Genomic DNA, 17,975 nt, shown 5'->3' with positions numbered 1-17,975 from the left:
TATTTCCAAGATGAGTAACTCTTCTAATAGTTCGTGCTTTGAGCCTTTCCTGGGACGGCAGTATTAGAATCCGATGCACCTTTGCAGGTTTACTGTATCCCTTGGACCTTGACATTGACGATGACTCACAGAAATTGCAACGATATTGAACACAAAACGCAAAATGTCGACTTATTTACAAGTGGAATAACTCATCTAATAGTTTGTGCTTTGTGCCTTTCCTGGGACAGCAGTATTAGATTCCGATGCACCACTGCAGGTTTACTGTATGCCTTGCACCTTCAAATCAACGGCGAAAGACAGAAATTGCATCGATATTGAATACAAAAGGCAAAATGTCGACTTATTTAAAAGAGGAGTAACTCTTCTAATAGTTTGTGCTTTGAGCCTTTCCTGCGGCAGCAGTATTAGATTCCGAGGCACCACTGCAGGTTTACTGTCTCCCTTGAACCTTCAAATCAATGATAAAACATAGAAATTCCGTCGATATTGAATACAAAAGGCAAAATGTCGACTTATTTACAAGAGGAGTAACTCTTATAATAGTTTGTGCTTTGAGCCTTTTTTGGGACAGAAGTCTTAGATTCCGATGCCCCTCTGCAGGTTTACGGTGTCTTTTGGACCTTCACAGTGACGATGAAACTCAGGAATTGCATCAATATTTTATACAAAACGCAAAATGTCGGCTTATTTACAAGAGGTGTAACTATTCTAATAGTTTGTGCTTTGAGCCTTTCCTGGAACAGAAGTATTTGATTCCGATGCACCACTGCAGGTTTACTGTATCCCTTGGACCTTCACATTAACGATGAATCACAGAAATTGCGACGATATTGAATACAAAAGGCAAAATGTCGACTTATTTACAAGAGGAGTAACACCTCTGAGAGTTGTGGTTAGAGCCTCTCCTGCGACAGCAGTATTAGATTCCGATGCACCACAGCAGGTTTACTCTATCCCTTGGACCTTCACATTGACGATGAAACACAGAAATTGCATCGATATTGAATACATAACGCAAAATGTCGACTTATTTACAAGATGCGTAGCTCTTCTAATAGTTTTCGCTTTGAGTCCAACCTGGGACAGCAGTATTAGATTCCGGTGCACCACTGCAGGTTTACTGTATCCCTTGGACCTTCACATTGCCGATGAAACACAAAAATTGCATCGATATGGAATAGAAATGGGAAAATGTCGACTTATTTCCAAGATGAGTAACTCTTCTAATAGTTCGTGCTTTGAGCCTTTCCTGGGACGGCAGTATTAGAATCCGATGCACCTTTGCAGGTTTACTGTATCCCTTGGACCTTGACATTGACGATGACTCACAGAAATTGCAACGATATTGAACACAAAACGCAAAATGTCGACTTATTTACAAGTGGAATAACTCATCTAATAGTTTGTGCTTTGTGCCTTTCCTGGGACAGCAGTATTAGATTCCGATGCACCACTGCAGGTTTACTGTATGCCTTGCACCTTCAAATCAACGGCGAAAGACAGAAATTGCATCGATATTGAATACAAAAGGCAAAATGTCGACTTATTTAAAAGAGGAGTAACTCTTCTAATAGTTTGTGCTTTGAGCCTTTCCTGCGGCAGCAGTATTAGATTCCGAGGCACCACTGCAGGTTTACTGTCTCCCTTGAACCTTCAAATCAATGATAAAACATAGAAATTCCGTCGATATTGAATACAAAAGGCAAAATGTCGACTTATTTACAAGAGGAGTAACTCTTATAATAGTTTGTGCTTTGAGCCTTTTTTGGGACAGAAGTCTTAGATTCCGATGCCCCTCTGCAGGTTTACGGTGTCTTTTGGACCTTCACAGTGACGATGAAACTCAGGAATTGCATCAATATTTTATACAAAACGCAAAATGTCGGCTTATTTACAAGAGGTGTAACTATTCTAATAGTTTGTGCTTTGAGCCTTTCCTGGAACAGAAGTATTTGATTCCGATGCACCACTGCAGGTTTACTGTATCCCTTGGACCTTCACATTAACGATGAATCACAGAAATTGCGACGATATTGAATACAAAAGGCAAAATGTCGACTTATTTACAAGAGGAGTAACACCTCTGAGAGTTGTGGTTAGAGCCTCTCCTGCGACAGCAGTATTAGATTCCGATGCACCACAGCAGGTTTACTCTATCCCTTGGACCTTCACATTGACGATGAAACACAGAAATTGCATCGATATTGAATACATAACGCAAAATGTCGACTTATTTACAAGATGCGTAGCTCTTCTAATAGTTTTCGCTTTGAGTCCAACCTGGGACAGCAGTATTAGATTCCGGTGCACCACTGCAGGTTTACTGTATCCCTTGGACCTTCACATTGCCGATGAAACACAAAAATTGCATCGATATGGAATAGAAATGGGAAAATGTCGACTTATTTCCAAGATGAGTAACTCTTCTAATAGTTTGTGCTTTGAGCCTTTCCTGATAGAGCAGTATTAGATTCCGATGCACCACTGCATGTTTACTGTATCCCTTTGACCTTCATATTAACGATGAAACACAGATTTGCATCGGGAGTGTAAAAAAACGCACAATGCCGACTTATATCCAAGTGGAGTAACCCTTCTGAGAGTTGTGGTTCTAGCCTCTCCTGGGACAGCAGTATTAGATTCCGATGCACCACTGCAGGTTTACTGTATACCTTAGACCTTCACATTGTCGATGAAACACAGAAATTGCGACGATATTTATTATAAAAGGCAAAATGTCGAATTATTTACAAGAGAAATAACTCTTCTAATTCTTTGTGCTTTGAGTATTTTCTGGGAGAGCAGAATTAGATTCCGATGCACCACTGCATGTTTGCTGTATCCCTTGGACCTTCAAATTAACGATGAAACGTAGATTTGCATCGGGAGTGTCAAAAAACGCACGATGCCGACTTATATCCAAGTGGAGTAACCCTTCTGAGAGTTGTGGTTCTAGCCTCTCGTCGGACAGCAGTATTAGATTCTGATGCACCACTGTAGGTTTACTGTATACCTTTTACCTTCACATTGAGGATGAAACACAGAAATTGCATCGATATTGAATACATAACGCAAAATGTCGACTTATTTACAAGTTGCGTAACTCTTCTAATAGCTTGTGCTTTGAGTCCTTCCTGGGACAGCAGTATTAGATTCCGATGCACAACTGCAAGTTTACTGTATTCCTTGGACATTGACATTGACAATGAATCACAGAAATTGCAACGATATTGAATACAAAACGCAAAATGTCGACTTATTTACAAGTGGAGTAACTCTTCTAATAGTTTGTGCTTTGAGCCTTTCCTGGGACAGCAGTATTAGATTCCGATGCAACACTGCAGGTTTACTGTAACCCTTGGACCTTCACATTGACGATGAAACACAGAAATTGCATCGATATGGAATAGAAATGGGAAAATGTCGACTTCTTCCAAGATGAGTAACTCTTCTAATAGTTTGTGCGTTGAGCCTTTCCTGGGACAGCAGTATTGGATTCCGATGCACCACTGCAAGTTTACTGTATCCCTTGGACCTTGACATTGACGATGAATCACAGAAATTGCAACGATATTGAATACAAAACACAAAATGAAGACTTATTTACAAGTGGAGTAACTCTTCTAATAGTTCGTGCTTTGTGTATTTTCTGGGAGAGCAGTATTAGATTCCGATGCACCACTGCATGTTTACTGTATCCCTTGGACCTTTAAATTAACGATGAAACGCAGATTTGCATCGGGAGTGTCAAAAAACGCACAATGCCGACTTATATCCAAGTGGAGTAACCCTTCTGAGAGTTGTGGTTCTAGCCTCTCCTGGGACAGCAGTATTAGATTCCGATGCACCACTGCAGGTTTACTGTATACCTTGGACCGTCACATTGACGATGAAACACAGAAATTGCATCGATATTGAATACATAACGCAAAATGTCGACTTATTTACAAAATGCGTAACTCTTCTAATAGCTTGTGCTTTGAGTCCTTCCTGGGACAGCAGTATTAGATTCCGATGCACAATTGCAAGTTTACTGTATTCCTTGGACATTGACATTGACAATGAATCACAGAAATTGCAACGATATTGAATACAAAACGCAAAATGTCTACTTATTTACAAGTGGAGTAACTCTTCTAATAGTTTGTGCTTTGAGCCTTTCCTGGGACAGCAGTATTAGATTCCGATGCACCACAGCAGGTTTACTGTATCCCTTGGACCTTCTCATTGACGATGAAACACAGAAATTGCATCGATATGGAATAGAAATGGGAAAATGTCGACTTATTTACAAGAGGAATAACTCTTCTAATAGTTTGTGCTTTGAGTATTTTCTGGGACACCAGTATAAGATTCCGATGCATCACTGCAGGTTTACTGAATCCCTTGGACCTTCACATTGACGATGAAACGCAGAAATTGCGACGATATTTAATACAAAAGGTAAAATGTCGGCTTATTTACAAAAGGAGTAACTCTTGTAATTGTTTGTGCTTTGAGTATTTTCTGTGAGAGCAGTATTAGATTCCGATGCACCACTGCATGTTTACTGTATCCCTTGGACCTTCAAATTAACGATGAAACACAGATTTGCATCGGGAGTGTAAAAAAACGCACAATGCCGACTTATTTCCAAGTGGAGTTACCCTTCTGAGAGTTGTGGTTCTAGCCTCTCCTGGGACAGCAGTATTAGATTCCGATGCACCACTGCAGGTTTACTGTATATCTTGGAACTTCACTTTGACGATGAAACACAGAAATTGCATCTATATTGAATACAAACGGCAAAATTTCGACTTATTTACAAGAGGAATAACCCTTCTAATATTTTGTTCTTTGAGCCTTTTCTGGGACAGCAGTATTAGATTCCGATGCACCATTGCAAGTTTACTGTATCCCTTGGACCTTCATATTGACGAAGAAACACAGAAAATGCATCGATATTGAATACAAATGGCAAAATGTCGCCTTATTTACAAGAGGAGTAACACCTCTGAGAGATGTGGTTTGAGCCTCTCGTGGGACAGCAGTATTAGATTCCGATGCACGACAGCAGGTTTACTCTATCGTTTGGACCTTCACATTGACGATGAAACACAGAAATTGCATCGATATTGAATACATAACGCAAAATGTCGACTTATTTACAAGATGCGTAACTCTTCTAATAGTTTTTGCTTTGAGTCCTACCTGGGACAGCAGTATTAGATTCCGATGCACCACTGCAAGTTTACTGTATCCCTTGGACCTTCACATTGACGATGAAACACAGAAATTGCATCGATATGGAATAGAAGTGGGAAAATGTCGACTTATTTCCAAGATGAGTAATTCTTCTAATAGTTTGTGCTTTGAGCCTTTTTTGGGACAGCAGTATTAGATTCCGATGCACAACTGCAGGTTTGCTGTGTCCCTTGGACCTTCACAGTGAAGATGAAACTCAGGAATTGCATCAATATTGAATACAAAACGAAAAAGGTTGACTTATTTACAAGAGGAGTAACTATTCTAAATGTTTGAGCTTTGAGCCTTTCCTGGAACAGCAGTATTAGATTCCGATGCACCACTGCAGATTTACTGTATCCCTTGGACCTTCACATTGACGATGAAACACAGAAATTGCGACGATATTTAATACAAAAGCAAAATGTCGACTTATTTACAAGAGGAGTAACTCTTCTAATAGTTTGTGCTTTGAGCCTTTCCTGGGACAGCAGTATTAGATTCCGATGCCCCACTGCAAGTTTACTGTATCCCTAGGACCTTGACATTGACGATGAATCACAGTAATTGCAACGATATTGAATACAAAACGCAAAATGTCGACATATTTGCAAGTGGAGTAACTCTTCTAATAGTTTGTGCTTTGAGCCTTTCCTGGGACAGCAGTATTAGATTCCGATGCACCACTGCAACTTTACTGTATCCCTTGCACCTTCAAATATACGGCGAAAGACAGAAATTGCATCGATATTGAATACAAAAGGCAAAATTTCGACTTATTTACAAGAGGAGTAACTCTTCTAATAGTTTGTGTTTTGAGTCTTTCCTGGGAGAGCAGTATTAGATTCTGATGCGCCACTGCATGTTTACTGCATCCCTTGGACCTTCAAATCAACGATGAAACACAGATATTGCGACGTTATTTAATACAAAAGGCAAAATGTCGACTTATTTACAACAGGAGTAACTCTTCTAATAGTTTGTGTTTTGAGTCTTTCCTGGGAGAGCAGTATTAGATTCTGATGCGCCACTGCATGTTTACTGTATCCCTTGGACCTTCAAATTGACGATGAAACACAGAAATTGCATCGATATGGAATAGAAATGGGAAAATGTCGACTTATTTCCTAGATGAGTAACTCTTCTAATAGTTTGTGCTTTGAGCTTTTCCTGGGACAGCAGTATTAGATTCCGATGCACCACTGCAAGTTTACTGTATCCCTTGGACCTTGACATTGACGATGAATCTCAGAAACTGCAACGATATTGAATACAAAACGCAAAAACTCGACTTATTTACAAATGGAGTAACTCTTCTAATAGTTTGTGCTTTGAGCCTTTCCTAGGACAGCAGTATTGGATTCCGATGCACAACTGCAGGTTTACTGTATCCCTTGCACCTTAAAATCAGCGGCGAAAGACAGAAATAGCATCGATATTGAATACAAATCGCAAAATGTCGACTTATTTACAAGAGGAGTAACTCTTCTAATAGTTCGTGCTTTGAGCCTTTCCTGGGACAGCAGTATTAGATTCCTATGCACCACTGCAAGTTTACTGTATCCCTTGGACCTTCATATTGACGCAGAAACACAGAAATTGCATCGATATTGAATACAAAAGGCAAAATGTCGACTTATTTACAAGAGGAATAAATCTTCTAATATTTCATTCTTTGAGCCTTACCTGGGACAGCAGTATTACATTCCGATGCACCACTGCAGGTTTACTGTATCCCTTGGACCCTCACATTGACGATGAAGCACATAAATTGCATCGATCTTTAATACAAAACGCAAAAAGTCGACTTATTTACAAGAGGAGTAACTCTTCTAATAGTTTGTGCTTTGAGCCTTTCCTGGGACAGCAGTATTAGATACCGATGCACCACTGTAGGTTTATTGTATCCCTTGGACCTTCAAATCAATGATGAAACACAGAAATTGCGTCGTTATTGAATACAAAAGGCAAAATGTCGACTTATTTACAAGAGGAGTATCTCTTCTAATAGTTTGTGCTTTGAGCCTTTCCTGGGGAGCAGTGTTAGATTCCGATGCACCACTGCATGTTTACTGTATCCCTTGGACCTTCAAATTAACGATGAAACACAGTTTTGCATCGGGAGTGTAAAAAAACGCACAATGCCGACTTATATCCAAGTGGAGTAACCCTCCTGAGAGTTGTGGTTCTAGCCTCTCCTGGGACAGCAGTATTAGATTCCGATGCACCACTGCAGGTTTACTGTATACCTTGGACCTTCACATTGACGATGAAAAACAGAAATTGCATCGATATTGAATACAAAAGGCAAAATTTCGACTTATTTACAAGAGGAATAACCTTCTAATATTTTGTTCTTTGAGCCTTTCCTGGGACAGCAGTATTAGATTCCGATGCACCACTGCAAGTTTACTGTATCACTTGGACCTTCATATTGACGAAGAAACACAGAAATTGCATCGATATTGAATACAAAAGGCAAAATGTCGACTTATTTTCAAGAGGAGTAATTCCTCAAAGAGTTGTGGTTTGAACCTCTCCTGGGACAGCAGTATTAGATTCCGATGCACCACAGCAGGTTTACTCTATCCCTTGGACCTTCACACTGACGAAGATACACAGAAATTGCATCGATATTGAATAAAAGAGGCAAAATGTCGACTTATTTACAAGAGGAGTAACTCTTCTAATAGTTCGTGATCTTAGCCATTCGTGGGACAGCAGTATTAGATTCCGATGCACCACTGCAGGTTTACTGTATCCCTTGGACCTTCCAATCAACGATGAAACACAGAGATTGCATCGATATTGAAAACAAAAGGCAAAATGTCGATTTATTTACAAGAGGAGTAGCTCTTCTAATAGTTTGTGATTTGACCCTTTCTTGGGACAGCAGTAGTAGATTCCGATGCACAACTGCAAGTTTACTGTATTCCTTGGACATTGACATTGTCAATGAATCACAGAAATTGCAACGATATTGAATACAAAACGCAAAATGTCTACTTATTTACAAGTGGAGTAACTCTTCTAATAGTTTGTGCTTTGAGCCTTTCCTGGGACAGCAATATTAGATTCCGATGCACCACTGCAGGTTTACTGTATCCCTTGGACCTTCTCATTGACGATGAAACACAGAAATTGCATCGATATGGAATTGAAATGGGAAAATGTCGACTTTTTCCAAGATGAGTAACATTTCTAATAGTTTGTGCGTTGAGTCTTTCCTGGGACAGCAGTATTGGATTCCGATGCACCACTGCAAGTTTACTGTATCCCTTGGACATTGACATTGACGATGAATCACAGAAATTGCAACGATATTGAATACAAAACGCAAAATGTCGACTTATTTACAAGTGGAGTAACTCTTCTAATAGTTCGTACTTTGAGCCTTTCCTGGGGCGGCAGTATTAGAATCCGATGCACCACTGCAGGTTTACTGTATCCCTTGGACCTTCACATTGACGATGAAACACAGAAATTGCGTCGATATGGAATAGAAATGGGAAAAAGTCGACTTATTTCCAAGATGAGTAACTCTTCTAATAGTTTGTGCTTTGAGCCTTTTTTGGGACAGCAGTATTAGATTCCGATGCACAACTGCAGGTTTACTGTGTCCCTTGGACCTTCACAGTGAAGATGAAACTCAGGAATTGCATCAATATTGAATACAAAACGAAAAAGGTCGACTTATTTACAAGAGGAATAACTATTCTAATAGTTTTTGCTTTGAGCCTTTCCTGGAACAGCAGTATTAGATTCCGATGCACCACTGCAGGAATACTGTATCCCTTGGACCTTCACATTGACGATGAAACACAGAAATTGCGTCGATATGGAATAGAAATGGGAAAAAGTCAACTTATTTCCAAGATGAGTAACTCTTCTAATAGTTTGTGCTTTGAGTATTTTCTGGGACAGTAGTATAAGATTCCGATGCATCACTGCAGGTTTACTGAATCCCTTGGACCTTCACATTGACGATCTAACGCAGAAATTGCGACGATATGTAATACAAAAGGCAAAATGTCGACTTATTTACAAGAGGAGTAACTCTTGTAATTGTTTGAGCTTTGAGTATTTTCTGGGAGAGCAGTATTAGATTCCGATGCACCACTGCATGTTTACTGTATCCCTTGGACCTTCAAATTAACGATGAAACACAGATTTGCATCGGGAGAAAAAAAAAACGCACAATGCCGACTTATATCCAAGTGGAGTAACCCTTCTGAGAGTTGTGGTTCTAGCCTCTCCTGGGACAGAAGTATTAGATTCCGATGCACCACTGCAGGTTTACTGTATCCCTTGGACCTTCATATTGACGAAGAAACACAGAAATTGCATCGATATTGAATACAAAAGGCAAAATGTCGCCTTATTTACAAGAGGAGTAACACCTCTGAGAGTTGTGATTTGAGCCTCTCCTGGGACAGCAGAATTAGATTCCGATACACGACAGCAGGTTTACTGTATCCCTTGGACCTTCACATTGACGATGAAACACAGAAATTGCATCGATATGGAATAGAAGTGGGAAAATGTCGACTTATTTCCAAGATGAGTAACTCTTCTAATAGTTTGTGCTTTGAGCCTTTTTTGGGACAGCAGTATTAGATTCCGATGCACAACTGCAGGTTTACTGTGTCCCTTGGACCTTCACAGTGAAGATGAAACTCAGGAATTGCATCAATATTGAATACAAGACGAAAAAGGTCGACTTATTTACAAGAGGAGTAACTATTCTAATAGTTTGAGCTTTGAGCCTTTCCTGGAACAGCAGTATTAGATTCCGATGCACCACTGCAGGTTTACTGTATCCCTTGGACCTTCACATTGACGATGAAACACAGAAATTGCGACGATATTTAATACAAAAGCAAAATGTCGACTTATTTACAAGAGGAGTAACTCTTCTGATAGTTTGCGCTTTGAGTATTTTCTGGGACAGCAGTATAAGATTCCGATGCACCACTGCAGGTTTACTGTATCCCTTGGACATTCACATCGACGATGAAACGCAGAAATTGCGACGATATTTAATACAAAAGGCAAAATGTCGACTAATTTACAAGAGGAGTAACTCTTGTAATAGTTTGTGCTTTGAGTATTTTCTGGGAGAGCAGTATTAGATTCCGATGCACCACTGCATGTTTACTGTATCCCTTGGACCTTCAAATTAACGATGAAACACAGATTTGCATCGGGAGTGTAAATGAACGCACAATGCCGACTTATATCCAAGTGGAGTAACCCTTCTGAGAATTGTGGTTCTAGCCTCTCCTGGGACAGCAGTATTAGATTCCGATGCACCACTGCAGGTTTACTGTATACCTTGGAACTTCACATTGACGATGAAACACAGAAATTGCATCGACATTGAATACAAAAGGCAAAATTTCGACTTATTTACAAGAGGAATAACCCTTCTAATATTTTGTTCTTTGAGCCTTCCTGGGACAGCAGTATTAGATTCCGATGCACCATTGCAAGTTTACTATATCCCTTGGACCTTCACATTGACGATGAAACACAGAAATTGCATCGATATTGAATACAAAAGGCAAAATGTCGACTTATTTTAAGAGGAGTATAACCTCTGAGAGTTGTAGTTTGAGCCTCTCCTGGGACAGCAGTATTAGTTTCCGATGCACCACAGCAGGTTTACTCTATCCCTTGGACCTTCACATTGACGATGAAACACAGAAATTGCATCGATATTGAATACATAATGCCAAATGTCGACTTATTTACAAGATGCGTAACTCGTCTAATAGTTTTTGCTTTGAGTCCAACCTGGGACAGCAGTATTATATTAGGGTGCACCACTGAAGGTTTACTGTATCCCTTGGACCTTCACATTGACGATGAAACACAGAAATTGCATCGATATGGAATAGAAATGGGAAAATTACGACTTATTTCCAAGATGAGTAACTCTTCTAATAGTTTGTGCTTTGAGCCTTTCCTGGGACAGCAGTATTAGATTCCGATGCCCCACTGCAAGTTTACTGTATCCCTAGGACCTTGACATTGACGATGAATCACAGTAATTGCAACGATATTGAATACAAAACGCAAAATGTCGACATATTTGCAAGTGGAGTAACTCTTCTAATAGTTTGTGCTTTGAGCCTTTCCTGGGACAGCAGTATTAGATTCCGATGCACCACTGCAACTTTACTGTATCCCTTGCACCTTCAAATAAACGGCGAAAGACAGAAATTGCATCGATATTGAATACAAAAGGCAAAATTTCGACTTATTTACAAGAGGAGTAACTCTTCTAATAGTTTGTGTTTTGAGTATTTTCTGGGAGAGCAGTATTAGATTCCGATGCACCACTGCATGTTTACTGTATCCCTTGGACCTTCAAATTAAAGATGAAACACAGATTTCCATCGGGAGTGTAAAAAAACGCACAATGCCGACTTATATCCAAGTTGAGTGACCCTTCTGAGATTTGTGGTTCTAGCCTCTCCTGGGACAGCAGTATTGGATTCCGATGTACCACTGCAGGTTTACGGTATACCTTGGACCTTCATACTGACGATGAAACACAGAAATTGCATCGATATTGAATACAAAAGGCAAAATTTCGACTTATTTACAAGAGGAATAACCCTTCTAATATTTTGTTCTTTGAGCCTCTCCTGGGACAGCAGTATTAGATTCAGATGCACCACTGCAAGTTTACTGTATCCCTTGGACCTTCATATTGACGAAGAAACGCAGAAATTGCATCGATATTGAATACAAAAGGCAAAATGTCGACTTATTTACAAGAGGAGTAACTCCTCTGAGAGTTGTGGTTTGAGCCTCTCCTGGGACAGCAGTATTAGATTCCGATGCACCACAGCAGGTTTACTCTATCCCTTGGAACTTCACATTGACGATGAAACACAGAAATTGCTTCGATATTGAATACATAACGCAAAATGTCGACTTATTTATAAGATGCGTAACTCTTCTAATAGTTTGTGCTTTGAGTCCTTCCTGGGATAGCAGTATTAGATTCCGATGCACCACTGCAGGTTTACTGTATCCCTTGGACCTTCAAATTGACGATGAAACACAGAAATTGCATCGATATGGAATAGAAATGGGAAAATGTCGACTTATTTCCTAGATGAGTAACTCTTCTAATAGTTTGTGCTTTGAGCTTTTCCTGGGACAGCAGTATTAGATTCCGATGCACCACTGCAAGTTTACTGTATCCCTTGGACCTTGACATTGACGATGAATCTCAGAAACTGCAACGATATTGAATACAAAACGCAAAAACTCGACTTATTTACAAATGGAGTAACTCTTCTAATAGTTTGTGCTTTGAGCCTTTCCTAGGACAGCAGTATTGGATTCCGATGCTCAACTGCAGGTTTACTGTATCCCTTGCACCTTAAAATCAGCGGCGAAAGACAGAAATAGCATCGATATTGAATACAAATCGCAAAATGTCGACTTATTTACAAGCGGAGTAACTCTTCTAATAGTTCGTGCTTTGAGCCTTTCCTGGGACAGCAGTATTAGATTCCTATGCACCACTGCAAGTTTACTGTATCCCTTGGACCTTCATATTGACGCAGAAACACAGAAATTGCATCGATATTGAATACAAAAGGCAAAATGTCGACTTATTTACAAGAGGAATAAATCTTCTAATATTTCATTCTTTGAGCCTTACCTGGGACAGCAGTATTACATTCCGATGCACCACTGCAGGTTTACTGTATCCCTTGGACCCTCACATTGACGATGAAGCACATAAATTGCATCGATCTTTAATACAAAACGCAAAATGTCGACTTATTTACAAGAGGAGTAACTCTTCTAATAGTTTGTGCTTTGAGCCTTTCCTGGGACAGCAGTATTAGATACCGATGCACCACTGTAGGTTTATTGTATCCCTTGGACCTTCAAATCAATGATGAAACACAGAAATTGCGTCGTTATTGAATACAAAAGGCAAAATGTCGACTTATTTACAAGAGGAGTATCTCTTCTAATAGTTTGTGCTTTGAGCCTTTCCTGGGAGAGCAGTGTTAGATTCCGATGCACCACTGCACGTTTACTGTATCCCTTGGACCTTCAAATTAACGATGAAACACAGTTTTGCATCGGGAGTGTAAAAAAACGCACAATGCCGACTTATATCCAAGTGGAGTAACCCTCCTGAGAGTTGTGGTTCTAGCCTCTCCTGGGACAGCAGTATTAGATTCCGATGCACCACTGCAGGTTTACTGTATACCTTGGACCTTCACATTGACGATGAAAAACAGAAAATGCATCGATATTGAATACAAAAGGCAAAATTTCGACTTATTTACAAGAGGAATAACCTACTAATATTTTGTTCTTTGAGCCTTTCCTGGGACAGCAGTATTAGATTCCGATGCACCACTGCAAGTTTACTGTATCCCTTGGACCTTCATATTGACGAAGAAACACAGAAATTGCATCGATATTGAATACAAAAGGCAAATGTCGACTTATTTTCAAGAGGAGTAACTCCTCAAAGAGTTGTGGTTTGAACCTCTCCTGGGACAGCAGTATTAGATTCCGATGCACCACAGCAGGTTTACTCTATCCCTTGGACCTTCACATTGACGATGAAACACAGAAATTGCATCGATATTGAATACATGACGCAAAATGTCGACTTATTTACAAGATGCGTAACTCTTCTAATAGTCTGTGCTTTGAGTCCTTCCTGGGACAGCAGTATTAGATTCCGATGCGCCACTGCAGGTTTACTGTATCCCTTGGACCTTCACATTGACGATGAAATACAGAAATTGCATCGATATGGAATAGAAATGGGATAATGACGACTTATTTCCAAGATGAGTCACTCTTCCAATAGTATGTGCTTTGAGCCTTTCCTGGGACAGCAGTATTAGATTCCGATGCACCACTGCAAGTTTACTGTATCCCTTGGACTTTGACATTGACGATGGATCACAGTAATTGCAACGATATTGAATACAAAACGCAAAATGTCGACTTATTTACAAGTGGAGTAACTCTTCTAATAGTTTGTGCTTTGAGCCTTTCCTGGGACAGCAGTATTAGATTCCGATGCACCACTGAAAGTTTACTGTATCCCTTGCACCTTCAAATCTAATAATTCGTGCTTTGAGCCTTTCCTCGGACGGCAGTATTAGAATCCGATGCACCATTGCAGGTTTACTGTATCCCTTGGACCTTTACATTGACGATGAAACACAGAAATTGCGACGATATTTAATACAAAAGGAAAATGTCGACTTTTTTACAAGAGGAATAACTCTTCTAACAGCTTGTGCTTTGAGTATTTTCTGGGACAGCAGTATAAGATTCCGATGCATCACTGCAGGTTTACTGTATCCCTTGGACCTTCACATTGACGATGAAACGCAGAAATTCCGACGATATTTAATACAAAAGGCAAAATGTCGACTTATTTACAAGAGGAATAACTCTTCTTGCTTTGTGCTTTGTGCTTTGAGTATTTTCTGGGACAGCAGTATAAGATTCCGATGCATCACTGCACGTTTACTGTATCCCTTGGACCTTCACATTGATGATGAAACGCAGAAATTGCGACGATATTTAATACAAAAGGCAAAATGTCGACTTATTTACAAGAGGAGTAACTCTTCTAAAAGTTTGTGCTTTGAGCCTTTCCTGGGACAGCAGTATTAGATTCCGATGCATCACTGCAGGTTCACTGTATCCCTTGGACCGTCAAATCAACGATAAAACACAGAAATTGCATCGATATTGAATACAAAACTCAAAATATCGTCTTATTTACAATAGGAGTAACTCTTCTAATAGTTTGTGCTTTGAACCTTTCCTGGGACGGCAGTATTATATTTCGATGCACCACAGTGGGTTTACTGTATCCCTAGGTCCTTCAATACAGCGATGAAACACAGAAATTGCATCGATATTGAAAACAAAATGGAAAATTTCGACTTATTTACAAGATTAGTAACTCTCCTAATAGTTTGTGATTTGAGCGTTTCCTGGGCCAGCAGCATTAGATTCCGAAGCACCATTGCAGGTTTACTGTATCCCTTGGACCCTCACATTGACGATGAATCACTGAAATTGCATCGATATTGAATACAAATGGCAAAATGTCGACTTATTTACAAGAGGAGTAATTCTTCTAATAGTTTGTGCTTTGAGTCTTTCTTGGGACAGCAGTATTATGTTCCGATGCACCACTGCAGGTTTACTGTATCCCTTGGACCTTCACATTGACGATGAAACACAGAAATTGCATCGATATTGAGTACAAAAGGCAAAATGTCGACTTATTTACAAGAGGAGTAACTCTTCTAATAGTTTGTGCTTTGAGCCTTTCCTGAGACAGCTGTATTATATTCCGATGCACCACTGCAGGTTTCCTGTGTCCCTTGGAACCGCACATTGACAATGAAACACAGAAATTGCATCGATATTGAATACAAAAGGCAAAATGTCGACTTATTTACAAGAGGAGTAACTCTTCTACTAGTTCATGATTTTAGCCTTTCCTGGGACAGCAGTATTAGATCCCGATGCACCACTGCAGGTTTACTGTCTCTCTTGGACCCTCACATTGACGATGAAACACAGAAATTGCATCGATATTGAATACAAAAGGCAAAATTTCGACTTATTTACAAGAGGAATAACCCTTCTTTGTTCTTTGAGCCTGTCCTGGGACAGCAGTATTAGATTCCGATGCACCACTGCAAGTTTACTGTATCCCTTGGACCTTCATATTGACGAAGCAACGCAGAAATTGCATCGATATTGAATACAAAAGGCAAAATGTCGACTTATTTACAAGAGGAAAAACTTCTCTGAGAGTTGTGGTTTGAGCCTCTCCTGGGACAGCAGTATTAGATTCTGATGCACCACAGCAGGTTTACACTATCCCTTGGAACTTCAAATTGACGATGAAACACAGAAATTACTTCGATATTGAATACATAACGCAAAATGTCGACTTATTTACAAGATGCGTAACTCTTCTAATAGTTTGTGCTTTCAGTCCTTCCTGGGACAGCAGTATTAGATTCCGATGCACCACTGCAGGTTTACTGTATCCCTTGGACCTTCACATTGACGATGAAACACAGAAATTGCATCGATATGGAATAGTAATGGGAAAATGTCGACTTATTTCCTAGATGAGTAACTCATCTAATAGTTTGTGCTTTGAGAATTTCCTTGGACAGCAGTATTAGATTCCGATGCACCACTGCAAGTTTACTGTATCCCTTGGACCTTGACATTGACGATGAATCTCAGAAATTGCAACGATATTGAATACAAAACGCAAAATGTCGACTTATTTACAAGTGGAGTAACTCTTCTAATAGTTTGTGCTTTGAGCCTTTCCTGGGACAGCAGTATTAGATTCCGATGCACCACTGCAAGTTTACTGTATCCCTTGGACCTTCAAATCTAATAATTCGTGCTTTGAGCCTTTCCTGGGACGGCAGTATTAGAATCCGATGCACCATTGCAGGTTTACTGTATCCCTTGGACCTTCACATTGACTATGAAACACAGAAATTGCGACGATATTTAATACAAAAGCAAAATGTCGACGTATTTACGAGAGGAATAACTCTTCTCATAGTTTGTGCTTTGAGTATTTTCTGGGACAGCAGTATAAAATTCCGATGCATCACTGCAGGTTCACTGTATCCCTTGGACCGTCAAATCAACGATAAAACACAGAAATTGCATCGATATTGAATACAAAAGGTAAAATATCGTCTTATTTACAAGAGGAGTAACTATTCTAATAGTTTGTGCTTTGAGCCTTTCCTGGGACAGCAGTATTATATTTCGATGCACCACAGCGGGTTTACTGTATCCCTATGACCTTCAATACAACGATGAAACACAGAAATTGCATCGATATTGAATACAAAAGAGAAATTGTCGACTTATTTCCAAAAGGAGTAACTCTTCTAATAGTTTGTGCTTTGAGTATTTTCTGGGACAGCAGTATAAGATTCCGATGCATCACTGCAGGTTTACTGTATCCCTTGGACCTTCACACTGACGAAGATACACAGAAATTGCATCGATATTGAATAAAAGAGGCAAAATGTCGACTTATTTTCAAGAGGAGTAACTCTTCTAATAGTTCGTGATTTTAGCCATTCGTGGGACAGCAGTATTAGATTCCGATGCACCACTGCAGGTTTACTGTATCTCTTGGACCTTCCAATCAACGATGAAACACAGAAATTGCATCGATATTGAAAACAAAAGGCAAAATATCGATTTATTTACAAGAGGAGTAACTCTTCTAATAGTTTGTGATTTGACCCATTCCTGGGACAGCAGTAGTAGATTCCAAAGCACCATTGCAGGTTTACTGTATCCCTTGGACCTTCACATTGACGATAAAACACAGAAATTGCATCGATATTGAATACAAAAGGCAAAAGTCGATTTATTTACAAGAGGAAAAACTCTTCTAATAGTTTGTGCTTTGAGGCTTTCCTTGGACACCAGTATTATCTTACGATGCACCACTGCATGTTTACTGTATCCCTTGGACCTTCACGTTGACGATGAAACACAGAAATTGCATCGATATTGAATACAAAAGGGAAAATGTCGACTTATTTCCAAAAGGAGTAACTCTTCTAATAGTTTGTGCTTTGAGCCTTTCCTGAGACAGCAGTATTAGATTCCGGTGCACCACTGCAGGATTACTGTATCCCTTGGACCTTCACACTGACGATGAA

Source organism: Schistocerca cancellata, unplaced genomic scaffold (assembly GCF_023864275.1).
Source record: "Schistocerca cancellata isolate TAMUIC-IGC-003103 unplaced genomic scaffold, iqSchCanc2.1 HiC_scaffold_799, whole genome shotgun sequence".
Lineage (NCBI taxonomy): Eukaryota > Metazoa > Arthropoda > Insecta > Orthoptera > Acrididae > Schistocerca > Schistocerca cancellata.
This window is presented reverse-complemented; position numbering follows the sequence as displayed.